Below are 13888 nucleotides of genomic sequence, written 5' to 3'. Positions count from 1 at the left end.
ACATTTATTATTTAATATGTCTGTGTGGTTATAATATTTATTTACTAGCCTATAGGACACAGATAGAACATATTTTTTACATTTCAAAGTTAATGTCCTTATATTAATAAGTTCTGTATTTCAAGATTTATTTTAAAATAATTTTTTAGGTGAGCTAGAAGTAAATAACTCATACGTGACCCCTCAAAGCCGGACCTCTAACAACAATCTGACACCAATAACTATGCTACTTAAGTTTTCCTCTGAAATATGGCCAGCTGTAATTCTTTACCAGACTAACCACACATGTGTTCACAAATGCACACACACACACACATACTTTGACAGCAAAATTCCAGCAAATGTTGACTGTTGTTCCACCAGTCTTCTTTTCTGTGTCTATTGGGCCTTGAAAAAGAATGATCACTTTATTAGGAAGCTTCTACAATTTCAAGAAAGCCCTAGTTGTTGAAATATATTTGTCTTCACACTAACTCAGGACCGACCCTACATGGTTAAATATCTTAACTTTGATGGAGCTTCAAGTTGAGACATCATGAGGGTTTCTAGGAAATAATGAAGCTGGTGATTCTGCCTGAACTTGATGTGGAGAAAACCTAACTCATTTTATTTAAATAGGGACTAGATATTTATAAATTCTCAGCTAATAAGTCCCATATTGATTTCAGTCAGAATTCTAGGATGAATTATTAGAGAGGTACTTTTAAACCTTTTTACCTTAATTGTTTCTGCTCAAAGCTATGACTTGACTCTCTGTAAGACAGAGCAGGGAAAAAGCAACAACAAAATCTGTCAACTCATAGATTTAGATTCTAGACTTACAATTGTATGACTATGGAAAGATTATTTGACCTTCTACCTGAGTGACTTTTGGCAAGTTGTGTTATCTCTCTGTCTCATTTTCCTTGCTATAAGATGGAAATACCAATGATATCTTCCTCGTAGAGTTTCTGTAAGATTGAAATCAGTTCATATATGTTAAACACTTAAAAATTGTCAGTGTACAGAATTAGTGTTTACTATTTTTATTATTGAAGGCAGAATTATGGTCCCCCAAAGGTGTTCGTATTCTAACGCCTGGAACCTGAGGTTATGTTTCTTTACATGGCCACAGGGACTTGGCAGATATGATTAAGGTTGCAAATCTTGAGTTGGGGTGATTATCCTGGACTCTGTTGGTGGTCCCAATCTACTTACATGCACTATTAAAGCAAAAGAGATGGGCACAAGAATGGGACAGAAATGAGATAAAAGGAGTGATTTGAAGTGTGAGAAGTACTTGATCCACAGTTGCTCTCTTTGAAGATATAGCAGGTAGATAAGTGATGCACATGACCCCTCAAAGCTGGACCTCTAACAACAATCTGACACCTCTAACACCAGTCTGGCACCTCTAACAACAAGGGTCTCAATACTCTAAGGAACTGAATCTGCCAACGATCTGAATGAGCAAGGAAACAGAACTCTCCTAAAATCTCCATTCCTCATAGGACCTTGATTTTAGCCAGTGAGATCTGTCTCAGACTTACATTTACAGAACTGTAAGAGGAGATCCAACCAGTCTATTCTGAAGGAGATCAACCTTGGGATTTCTTTGGAAGGAATGATGCTAAAGCTGAAAGTCGAGTACTTTGGCCACCTCATGTGATGAGTTGACTCATTGGAAAAGACTCTGATGCCGGGAGGGATTGGGGGCAGGAGAAGAAGGGGATGGCAGAGGATGAGATGGTTGAATGGCATCACTGACTCGATGGACGCGAGTCTGAGTGACCTCCGGGTGTTGGTGATGGACAGGGAGGCCTGGCACGCTGCGATTCATGGGGTCGCAAAGAGTTGGGCACGACTGAGCGACTGAACTGAACTGAACTGAACTGAAGATAATAATTTTGTGGGTTTAAAACACAAAGTTTGTGGAAATTTATTTCCATTAACTTTTAAGTTCCATCGTTAATATTTGAATAAATAATTGCTGCTTATTCAGAGTCATGGTACTTCCAGAGAGACAACTGACATATAAATATTTGCTATCAGAACCTGTGTTTCCTAATAAGGCTCTAATCTGTGCAAGGATAGAAAGATATTTGTGATTAGTTGTGTTGGATTTATGCTGGTCTTTCACATAGGGTGAAGAGTAATGTGTTGCATTACTAGAAATCTCTTAATAGAGATTTCCTCTAGATTTTTAATATTATTTCTACCAACATTGCAGTCTCATAATCTTTTCTTTATATAGGGATAAATTAGAAACTGTAGAAAATGTCAGGTTAAAGAATACACAATGAAAACATCTCTAGAAGATAAAGTTGGACTACTGTTTATAAACTTAACAGTGCTAGCTTAGAGTACACTGTCACGTGTATTGTTAGATCACTTTAGAAAGAATGGAAATTGGTTTCCATATGGTTCACACGTCAGTTATAAGCACATCAAGTTTTTTCAAAGCACAATGTATCAAGTTATAGAAGTGGGTAGTAGCCACATATTAAATATCAAAACATATTATCATGGTCAGAGAATATTGAAGTAATTCCCAGAATAATCAGGCATAAAACTATAATAATTTATAGAAGTAGATTTCAACATCATGTATATTTACTTGATAATCTTTTATATTAAGGACAATTGCACTAAAATTACCAAGGTACATTATGCTGGCATGTACAAACATTTATCTTATGTATAGGAGTATGAAATATGAAAATATATAAATTATATGAAGTATATCATGTAATGCTGTAATTACTTTGCTGTATAAAGTTTTAGTTTTCTTCATCAAATTCTAAGTAAAACTACTTATAATTTTATTTATTTTTTAAAATTTAAATTTATTTATTTTAATTAGAGGCTAATTACTTTACCATATTGTATTGGTTTTGCCATACATCAACATTAAACAATTAGCCATTTTAATTCTACATTTTCAGTCATAAAGAATATCAAAGAACAATTGAATAAAAATTTTAAAGCATTGAAATTATCTGTATTTACATATTTTATCCAAGCTTAATTTCTTTTTTTCCTTTGTTTTCAAGCTGAAGTATAATTAATATACAATACGATGCTATGTTAGTTCCAGGAACACACAGAATTATTTGATGTTTCTATGTATTATAGAACGTTCACCACCATAAGTTTAGTTACCACTGGTCACCAAAGTTAACGTGTTATTATTGACTGTATTCCTTATGGAGTCCGTTTCATTATGTAACTCATTTATTTTATAACTCTTAAGTTTGTACCTCTTAATCACCCTCACCTATTTCACTCAATCTTACACTCCACTTCCCACTGAAAAACAACTGCATGTTTTCTTGTATTTTTCAGTCTGTTTATATTGTTTATTCATTTCTTTTGGTTTTTAGATTATACATATAAGTGAAATTATATGGAATTTGTCTTTTTCTTTCTGACTTCTTTCATTTAGCATAATACTTAGGTCCATCCATGTTGTCCCAAATGGAAAGATTTCATTCTTTTTATGGCTCAATAATATTCATGTATATATGTATACATATACACACACCACATCTTTATCCATTCAATGGACACTTACGTTACTTCCAGATCTTAGCTATTGTAAACAATACTGCAATGAATATAGGAATGCAAATATATTTTCTTTTAAAAATATTTATTTATTTATTTATTTGGTTGCATCTAGTCTTAGTTGTGGCACGAGGGCTTAATTGCCCCAGAGCATGTGAAATTCCTCCTAGACCAGGGATCAAACCTGTATACCTTGCATTGCAAAGTAGATTCCCTACAACTGGGCCACCAGGGAAGTCCGGGAATGCTGATGTATTTTCAAATTAGTGTTTTGGTTTTATTCAGAAAAATACTCAGAAGCAGAAATTCTAGATTGTTGGATAATTCTATTTTTAAACTTTAGGAGAACTATGTTTTCCATAGTGACTATACCAATTCACATTCCCACAAACAGTGTACAGATTTCCCTTTTCTCCATATCCTCACCAACACTTGCTATTCATTGTCTTTTTGATAACAGCCATTCTGATAGAGGTGAAGTGATACCTCATTGTGATTTCATTTGTATTTTCTTGATGATTAGTGATGTTGAGTAATCTATTCATGTGCTGTTTGGTTTTATGTATTTTTGTTTTGGAAAAATTTCTATTCAGGTCCTCTGCCCATTTAATAGTTTTTGTTTTTTTTTTTCTTTTATAATTGGCCAAATAAGCTTAGGTTTATTTCTGGGTACTCTATTGTGTACCAACATATCTGTGACCAACATATCTATTTTTGTACCAGTAACTTACTCTTTTTTTATTTTTATAGCCTAGTTATTATACTTTGAGACCAGAAAGTGTGATGCTTCTCACTTTGTTTTTATTTCTCAAGATTCTTCTGGCTATACAGGGTCTTAGTGTTTTCATACAAATTTTAGAATTCTTTGTTAGAGTATTGTGAAAAACACCATTGGTATCTTGAGAGGGGTTGAATTGAATTGGTAGATTGCCTTGCCCCCAAGATATTTTATGGCATTTAACAATATTAATCTTATCATACATGAGCATGATTATCTTTCCATTTATTTGTATCATCTTCAATTTCTTTCATCAGTGGTTTATAGTATTCCAAGTATAGATCTTTTAGCTTCTAGGTTAGATTTATACCTAGATATTTTATTCTTTTTGATGCAATTATAAATGAAATTATTTTCTTAATTTTTCTTTCTTTAGTTTGTCAGTTTATAGAAGCACAACAGATTTCTGTATATTAATTTTGTATCTTGCAGCTGTACTCAGTTCATTGATGAGGTGCAATAGCTTTTTAGTGACATTTTTAGGATTTTCTATGTATAGTATATCATTTATAAGTTGATGATTTTTCTTCATTTCTAATTTAGGTTAATTTACTTCTTTTTCTTTCTGATTGATGTGGCTTGGACTTTCAATACTATGCTGACTAAAACATAGTGACAATAGGAATCCTGGTCTTGTTCCTGATAACAGAGGACATGATTTCAGCTTTTTACCATTGGATATGCAGGGACGGGGGAGCCTGGTGGGCTGCCGTCTATGGGATCGCACAGAGTCGGACATGACTGAAGCAACTTAGCAGCAGCCGCAGCATGCTGGTAGTTGGGACCTCCCCAATGGCTCAGCCGTGAAGAATCTGCCTACAGTGCAGGAGACACAAGAGATGTGGGTTTGATCCCTGGGTCAGGAAGATCCCATAGAGAAGTAAATGGAAACCCACTCCGATACTCTCGCCTGAAAAATCCCATAGACAGAGGAGCCTCATTGGCTATAGTCCTTAAGGTCTCAAAGAGTGGGACATGACTGAGCAACTGAGCACGTACTTAACGGTAATTATGGGTGTGTCATATGTGGCCTTTATTATGCTGAGGCATGTTCTTTCTATAGTTACTTCACTGAGCGTTTTTCTTTTTTTATCATAAATGGATGATAAATTTTATCCAAAGCTTTTCCTGATATATTGATATGATCATATAACTTTTATTCTTTAATTTTTAATGGAATGCATCATATTAATTGATTTGTGGATATTGAACTATCCTTGCTTGCCTGGAAATAAATCTCACTTGATAACAGTGTATGATCTCTTTAATGTATTATTGAATTAAGTTTGCTAATATTTTCTTGAGCATTTTTGAATCTATGTTCATCAATGATATTGGCCTGTCATTTTTTATGTGTGTGAAATATTTGTCTGATTTTCGTATCAGGATGATGTTGTCCTTAAGAATTCAGAAGTGTTTCCTCCTCTTCAATTTTTTGAAATAATTTGAGAAGGATAGCTGTGTACTTTAGACTTTTGGTAGAATTCAACTATGAAGTCCTTTGGTTCTGAACTTTGTTGTTGGAAAAATTTGATTACTGATTCAATTTTATTACTACTAACCATGTCTGTTCATATCTTCTTTCTTCCTGATTCAATTTTAGGATATTGTACATTTCTAGGAATTATCTGTTTTTCCTAGGTTGTCCACTAGCATATCATTTAGCCTTCATATGTTTGTGTTTTCTGTAGTTTGTTTTCTTGTAGTTGATTTTATAGTCATACAACATTGTGGTCAGAAAAGACGCTTGATGTGATTTTAATCACCTTAAATTTACTGAGACTTGTGACTTAGCATGTGATATATCCAATAGATAGATTTTTTTTATTTTTGGGGGTTCCCAAATCACTGCAGATGGTGATTGCAGCCATGAAATTAAAAGACACTTACTCCTTGGAAGAAAAGTTATGACCAACCTAGGTAGCATATTCAAAAGCAGAGACATTACTTTGCCCAATAAGGTCTGTCTAGTCAAGGCTATGGTTTTTCCTGTGGTCATGTATGGATGTGAGAGTTGGACTGTGAAGAAGGCAGAGCACCAAAGAATTGATGCTTTTGAACTGTAGTGTTGGAGAAGACTCTTGAGAGTCTCTTGGACTCCAAGGAAATCCAACCAGTCCCTTCTGAAGGAGATCAACCCTGGGATTTCTTTGGAAGGAATGATGCTAAAGCTGAAACTCCAGTACTTTGGCCACCTCATGTGAAGTGTTGACTCATTGGAAAAGACTCTGATGCTGGGAGGGATTGGGGGCAGGAGGAGAAGGGGACGACCCAGGATGAGATGGCTAGATGGCATCACAGACTCGATGGACGTGAGTCTAAGTGAACTCCGGGTGTTGGTGGTGGACAGGGAGGCCCTGCGTGCTGCGATTCATGGGGTCGCAAAGAGTCAGACAAGACTGAGCGACTGAACTGAACTGAACTGAACTATCCAATAGAATGCTCCATGTACATCTAAGAAGAGTATATTCTACTGCTTTTTTATGGAATGTTCTAGATGTATCTAGTAAGTTCACCTTGTCTAATGTTTCTAAGGTCAGCATTTTCTTATTGATTTTCTCTCTGGATGATCTGTCCATTGATATAAATGGAGTGATTTTCTACATTATTATCAATTTATTCCTTTATTATTATTTGCTGTATCTATTTCATTGCTTCTACGTAAGGAACATGTATATATTTTATTGTTTTATATTCTTGTTGAATTGATCTTCTTGTGTGATCACTTCATCACACAAAGAAGTGATGCATTTCTTTGTCTTTTTTATGGTTTTTCTTTTAAAGACTATTTTGTCAGAGGTAAATATTGTCAGCCCAGCTTCCGTTTCATTTCTCTTTTCATAAACACTTTTTTTCATTCCCTTACTTTCAATCTGTGTATGTCTTTTAAGTTTGAAATAAGTCCCTTGTAGTTGGCATATATGTGGATTTTGCTTCCTTTTATCCGTTTAGCCACTCTATGTCCTTTTATTGACCCATTTACTCCATTCATGTTTAAAGTAATTCTCGATATGTATGTACTTATTGCCATTTTGTTAACTGTTTTTGTAATTCTTCTGTGTTTCTCTCTGCTTCTATTGTTCTCTTTGTGATTTGACGACTATCCTTAGTGTTAATGTTTCAATTCCTTTCCCTTTTGTGTATGTGTGTACCTATTTGAGATTTTTGGCTGGTGGTTACCATGAGATTAATATATAAAACAACTACTACAAAAAATACATGTATACATATATGCATGCATAAATAAGATTATTTTAAGTTGATGACCTCTTGAGTTTAAATATATTCTATCTACTCTGCATTTTCACTCCACCACCCACCACATTTGATATTTTTGACATATTTAAATCAGTTGTGTCTGTGTGTTTCCTTATACTACATACTATAGATACTGCTATCTGGAGACTTCTTACTATCTTTACAAATGGTTGATCCACTGTCTTTACTGTACATTTGCCTTTACCAATGAGGATTTTTTTTTCTCTTTTGTAATATTCATGTTTCTAATTGTGGCCTTTTTTCCTTAGAGTAGTCCTTTTAACATTTCTTATAAAGTTATTTTATTGGAGCTGAACTCTTTCAGTAGACAGTAACTGTCTTAAAATGTTAAAGAGTAAAGCTCTTTATCTCTTTTCAGATCTAAATGATAGCCTGGCTGGATAAAGTATTCTTGATTGTAGGTGTTTTTCCTCATCATTTTGAATATATGATACCACTCCTCTTTGGTCTGCAAAGTTTCTGCTGAAAACTCAGCTGACAGTCTTAGTCTTAAGGGGATTCTCTTGAACATAACTATTTTATATATATATATATATAGCTTTTAAGATTCTCTTTTTATTTTTAATTATTCCATTTTATTTATAATGTATCTACATTTAGCCTTTATTGGGTTCATTTTGTTTGGAAATCTGTGTGCTTCCTGGACCTGGATGCTTGTTTCCTGTTCTGGATTAGGGAAGTTTTTAGCTATTATTTCTTCAAATAAGTTCTCTGTTCCATTTTATCTCTTCTTCTGAGACCTCTGTAGCAGAAGTTTTGATATGCTCTATGTTTTTCAAGAAGTTTGTTAAAACTATCCTCATTTTAAAGAAATCAGTATGGTTTAATGAAATAGAAGGTTTTTTTTTTTCTGTCCTATGAATAACATAAAGCCAGATTTCCAAGTTGGCTGGTTTCTCTGTTCTGTGTATTCATTCTGGAACTCAGATTTTTCTTTTTTCTCCACAAACCCTAAGACATTGTCCATACTTGTGTAGTTAAAGCTGCCTTGCAAGAAGTAAGGGAAAAGAGAATGTGGTGGAAGATGGTCTCATGACTACTGTCCTCTGAGGCCCTGAGCTCTGGGAAGTTCTTTGTCCATTATCCTCCATGGCCACAACACACTTCCTGTTTGTGCATATCCTCATTTTGTTTTTAGTTGCATTTTCTTTTTTAATGTTCAGCTTGGTGATTTCCAATACTCTGTCTTCCAGTGTGCTGATTCATTCCTCTCTATCATCTAATCAACTGTTGATTCCCTCTAGAATATTTTTAAGTTTAATTTATTACATTCTTCATCCTTGATTCTTCTTTATATTTTCTCTTTTTTAAACTTATCGCTGTGTTCATCTATTCTTTGAGTTTGTTGAGATCATTATGATCACTACCTTGGACTTTTTAGAGGATAAATTTCTTATCTCTGCTTAGTTCTTCTTCTGGGGTTTTTCTCTTGTTCCTTCATATTCCTCTGTCATATTTGGATCCTATTCTTCTGTCACCTAATTTTTCCTAATTCTTTATTTTTATTTCTTTATGTTAGATAGGTCAGTTAGTTTCCTCAGCCTTTCATAAGTGGTCTAATATAGGATATGTTATATAAGGCCCAGCAGCACCTTCTCCTCTGATCATCAGAGCTATATGCCAGGGCCAGGTCTCAGGAAACTTGACTGCAGGTTTGGTGCTGGTCCGCTAGTGTGAAGGGTTGGTTCCCAGGGCCCCAGAGTGCTAGGACTGGTGCTGAGTGGCTGGTGGGCAGGCAAGTACTACACTAATAGTCTAGAGGGAGGACTCAGAAATGGTGATTGCTAGCACCAGTGTCCTTGTAGTAGAACAAATTCCATTAAAAAAAAAAAAAGGCTGCTGCTAGCATCTATGTTTCCACGAGTCTTCCAAGATCAGCAAGTGTGTCTGATTTAGGCTTCTTTCAAATAGCTGCTTCTGTGCTGGGTCATGGAGTGTGTGAAATTTTGTGTGAACCCATTAAGAGTGGAGTCTCTATTTCTTATAACCCTCTGTCTGTCCTATATGCAAGCCGTGCTGCTGCTGCTGCTAGGTCGCTTCAGTCGTGTCCAACTCTGTGCAACCCCATAGATGGCAGCCCACCAGGCTCCCCCATCCCTGGGATTCTCCAGGCAAGAATACTGGAGTGGGTTGCCATTTCCTTCTCCAATGCATGACAGTGAAAAGTGAAAGTGAAGTCACTCAGTCCTCTCTGATTCCTAGCGACCCCATGGACTGCAGCCTACCAGGCTCCTCCGTCCATGGGATTTTCCAGGCAAGAGTACTGGAATGGGTTGCCATTGCCTTCTCTGATATGCAAGCCATACTGATCTTCAAAACAAAATATTCTTGGAGCTTGTCTTCCTCATACAGCCCCCAGACTTGTGAGCTAAATCTTGGCCTCAGACCCCTTGTTCCCTGGGATGAACCTCTGCAATTGTGATTATTCTCCAGTTTGTGGGTTGCCTACCCCCACTTTTGTGTCTGAATTATACTTGTGTATGTCCTTTTGGGGCTTCCCTGGTAACTCAGCTGGTAAAGAATCTGCCTGCAATGTGGGAGACCTGCATTCAATCCCTGGGTTGGGAAGACCCGCTGAAGAAGGGAAAGGCTACCCACTCCAGTATTCTAGCCTGGAGAATCCCATGGACTGTATAATCCATGGGATCACAAAAAGTCGGACATAACTGAGTGATTTTCACTTCTTCCATGTCCCTTTTACTTGACTTCTTATAGATCATTATTTATATCTTCAGATTTGGAAGCTCTTTTCTGCTAGTCTTCGGTTCATTATCATCAACACTTTCTCTGTAAACTTTTGGTGTGCCTGTCGGAGGAGGTGCGCTCAGGATCTTCCTACTCTGCCATTTTTTCCCCAGCCTGGTTAAGCTTACTTTCTAAATTCAAGACTCTCCATGCAAACATTTTAATAATGTTTTAAACTATTTTAAGGATGAATAGAAAGTATTATGTTATAGACATTTACCATAGAGAGCAATTGAATAAAGATTCTTTTTAAATACCACTTTTTTTTTTGAGAGAGAGAGGCATGATAAACAAATCACCTTTCTCCATATATGCCTAAAATCTATGTATTCATTCTAAGTTTATAACACATAAATGTTTCAATTAGAACACAAGTTCACAAATTAGCTACATTAAAAATGGTTCCAATATGTTTTTTGTGTCCATGTCTTTTCTGTTTTTGCTTTTGTTCTGTTTTATTTTATTTTGTAGAAACAGCTTTGAATATTGCTTCTTTTTCAGATACATCAAAATTAACACTGAAATGCTTTTCCCTGAAGACCTGTAGTCTTTTGTGCTAATGATATTAAACACAAGCAGGGCTTCACAGGCAAGTCATTCACTACTTATGCATATACAGTTCTATTTTTCTAGAGTCCCTAAATCTTGATTCTCTCATCTGAGAAGTCAATACCATTATGTTACTATATTGAAAGAAAGAAAAAGACTATATCTGCAAGAAAAGCTATTCATTTACAAAGTTGAATCAGATTTATGAGAATAGATGAATTTTTCTTATTAAGATTGTGCTTTGTCTATAAGCTGAAATGAGTCTTAATTTCTCTTGGTGGTGGTTTATTCACTAAGTCATGTCTGACTCTTGTGACTCTGTGTACTGTAGCCTGCCAGGCTCCTCCATCCATAGGATTCTCCAGACAAGAATACTGGAGTGGGTTGCCATTTCCTTCTCCATAATTTCTGTTATAACAAAATTATAAAATATAAGAATAATCCTAACCTAAAGCTCAATAAAAATAAATTTTATATCATCAAAGTTCAGTAGTTTAAGTCCAGCATCCTTATTTTTCAAGTCCCTCTCACTAAAATTCTATACATAGCCAACACATCTTTCAGGATGTATAAAATTCCTACTTTACTACATTTATTCCTGAACTTCAGTGTTATGTGTTTTCTTTCAATTTAAATGATTCTAATCCAAAGTTAGGTATGTGTTTGGACATTTTGATTGAAAACTTTGCACAAAGGATTCTCATTTCCCTAGAGCAATTAAATATATCATGAATGTTTTCTAAATAATGTACTCCTCTTTCATGTCATGAAGTCATCAATATTTTACTCAATTTAATTATTTTTCCATTGTAGTAAAAGTCATGACTCAATGTTTATAGATACACTCATGAAAATTTAGCATTTACAAGCTAGTATTGTTTGGTAGACTTTTGACAGCTGTTTTTCATTTGTTGATTCCAATATTTTCTCACAAATATTCAAGTTGAAAACAAAATTGAAACAAAAATTATTAATAACTGTGTTAACTGTGACCAGAATGATCTCAATTTTCCTACATATTCAAGTTACATCTATAAGTGTCATCATCAAATGTAGCTGTTTCCATACCCTTAAATATGACATCATGTGAATGAAATCATGGAGTCCAAATTCAACTTCTCTACCCTATTATTATCTATAAGGCTTATTTTTTATAGTAAAATTTATGAATTCAGAGCATTGTGGGATTTTAGTGTTCATGTGTTATTTATAGTTTAAACAAATACCTACCATTTGCAACATACACCTGCTACATTTACATGTCATTCTACATATAATTGTTTCTCAAACTTATAATTGGAAATTATCCAACTTTTCATTTGTGTTTTAATTTAATAATACCTATCAATATACATGATGAAAGTGGAATAAATCATCGAAAAAGAAGAGACTGCAGATAGGAAAATAGGGAAGGAAAAAAGGGAGGAAGGAACAAAGAAAGAATGGACTAACTTCATACCAGACCACATGGAACTTACATTCTATTTCAAAAACTATGTTTGTAAGAAGGATAAAACATAACCTTGGGTGAAATTTTAGTGCAAACTATTAAATAAAAAGTGGAAAATCTTGGTTAGGATGAGTTAGAGTAAACAGGTGTTTTAAACTGTACTTTTAATAATCATCTCATGTCACATTATTTTGAAGTTTAACCAAACTTATTTTCAAGAGTTTAGCATCATGCTGAAATTAGAATAAGTAAAAAGTTCAGTTCAGTTCAATCACTCAGTCGTGTCCAACTCTTTGTGACCCCATGAACCGCAGCACACCAGGCCTCCATGTCCAACATCAACTCCTGGAATCCACGCAAACCCATGTCATCGAATTGGTGGTGCCATCCAACCATCTCATCCTCTGTCATCCCCTTCTCCTCCTGCCCTCAATCTTTCCTAGCACCAGGGTCTTTTCAAATCAGTCAGCTCTTCGCATCAGGTGGCCAAAGTATTGGAGTTTCAGCTTCAACATCAGTCCTTCCAATGAACACCCAAGACTGATCTCCATTAGGATGGACTGGTTGGATCTCCTTGCAGCCCAAGGGACTCTCAAGAGTCTTCTCCAACACCACAGTTCAAAAGTATCAGTTCTTCACCTCTCAGCTTTCTTTATGGTTCAACTCTCACATCCATACATGAACACTGGAAAAATCATAGCCTTGACTAGACAGGCCTTTGTTGGCAAATTAATGTCTCTGCTTTTTAATATGCTGTCGAGGTTTGTCATAGCTTTCCTTGCAAGGAATAAGCATCTTTTAATTTCATGGCTGCAGTCACCATCTGCAGTGATTTTGGAGCCCCAAAAAATAAAGTCTGACACTGTTTCCACTGTTTCCTTATCTGTTTGCCACGAAGTGATGGGACCAGATGCTGTGATCTTAGTTTTCTGAATGTTGAGCTTTAAGCCAACATTTTCACTCTCCTCTTTCACTTTCATCAAAGAGGCTTTTTAGGTCTTCTTCACTTTCTGCTGTATGGGTGGTGTCATCTGCATATCTGAGGTTATTGATATTTCTCCCAGCAATCTTGACTCCAGCTTATGCTTCCTCCAGCCTAGCATTTCTCATGATATACTCTGAATATAAGTTAAATAAGCAGAGTGACAATATACAGCCTTGACATACTCTTTTTCCTATTTGGAACCAGTCTGTTATTCCATGTCCAGTTCTAACTGTTGCTTCCTGACTTGCATACAGATTTCTCAAGAGGCAGGTTAGGTGGTCTGGTATTCCCATCTCTTGAAGAATTTTCCACAGTTTATTGTGATCCACACAGTCAAAGGCTTTGGCATAGTAAAAAAGCAGAAATAGATGCTTTTCTGGAACTCTCTTGCTTTTTCTATGATCCAGCAGATGTTGGCAATTTGATCTCTGGTTCCTCTGCTTTTTCTAAAACAAGCTTGAACATCTGGAAGTTTGCTGTTCACGTACTGCTGAAGCCTGGCTTGGAGAATTTTGAGCATTACTTTACTAGCGTGTGAAATGAGTGCAATAGTATG

This window comes from Budorcas taxicolor, chromosome 1 (genome assembly GCF_023091745.1).
Source record: "Budorcas taxicolor isolate Tak-1 chromosome 1, Takin1.1, whole genome shotgun sequence".
Lineage (NCBI taxonomy): Eukaryota > Metazoa > Chordata > Mammalia > Artiodactyla > Bovidae > Budorcas > Budorcas taxicolor.
The sequence above is the reverse complement of the archived record's forward strand: the minus strand, read 5'-3'. Positions refer to the sequence as shown.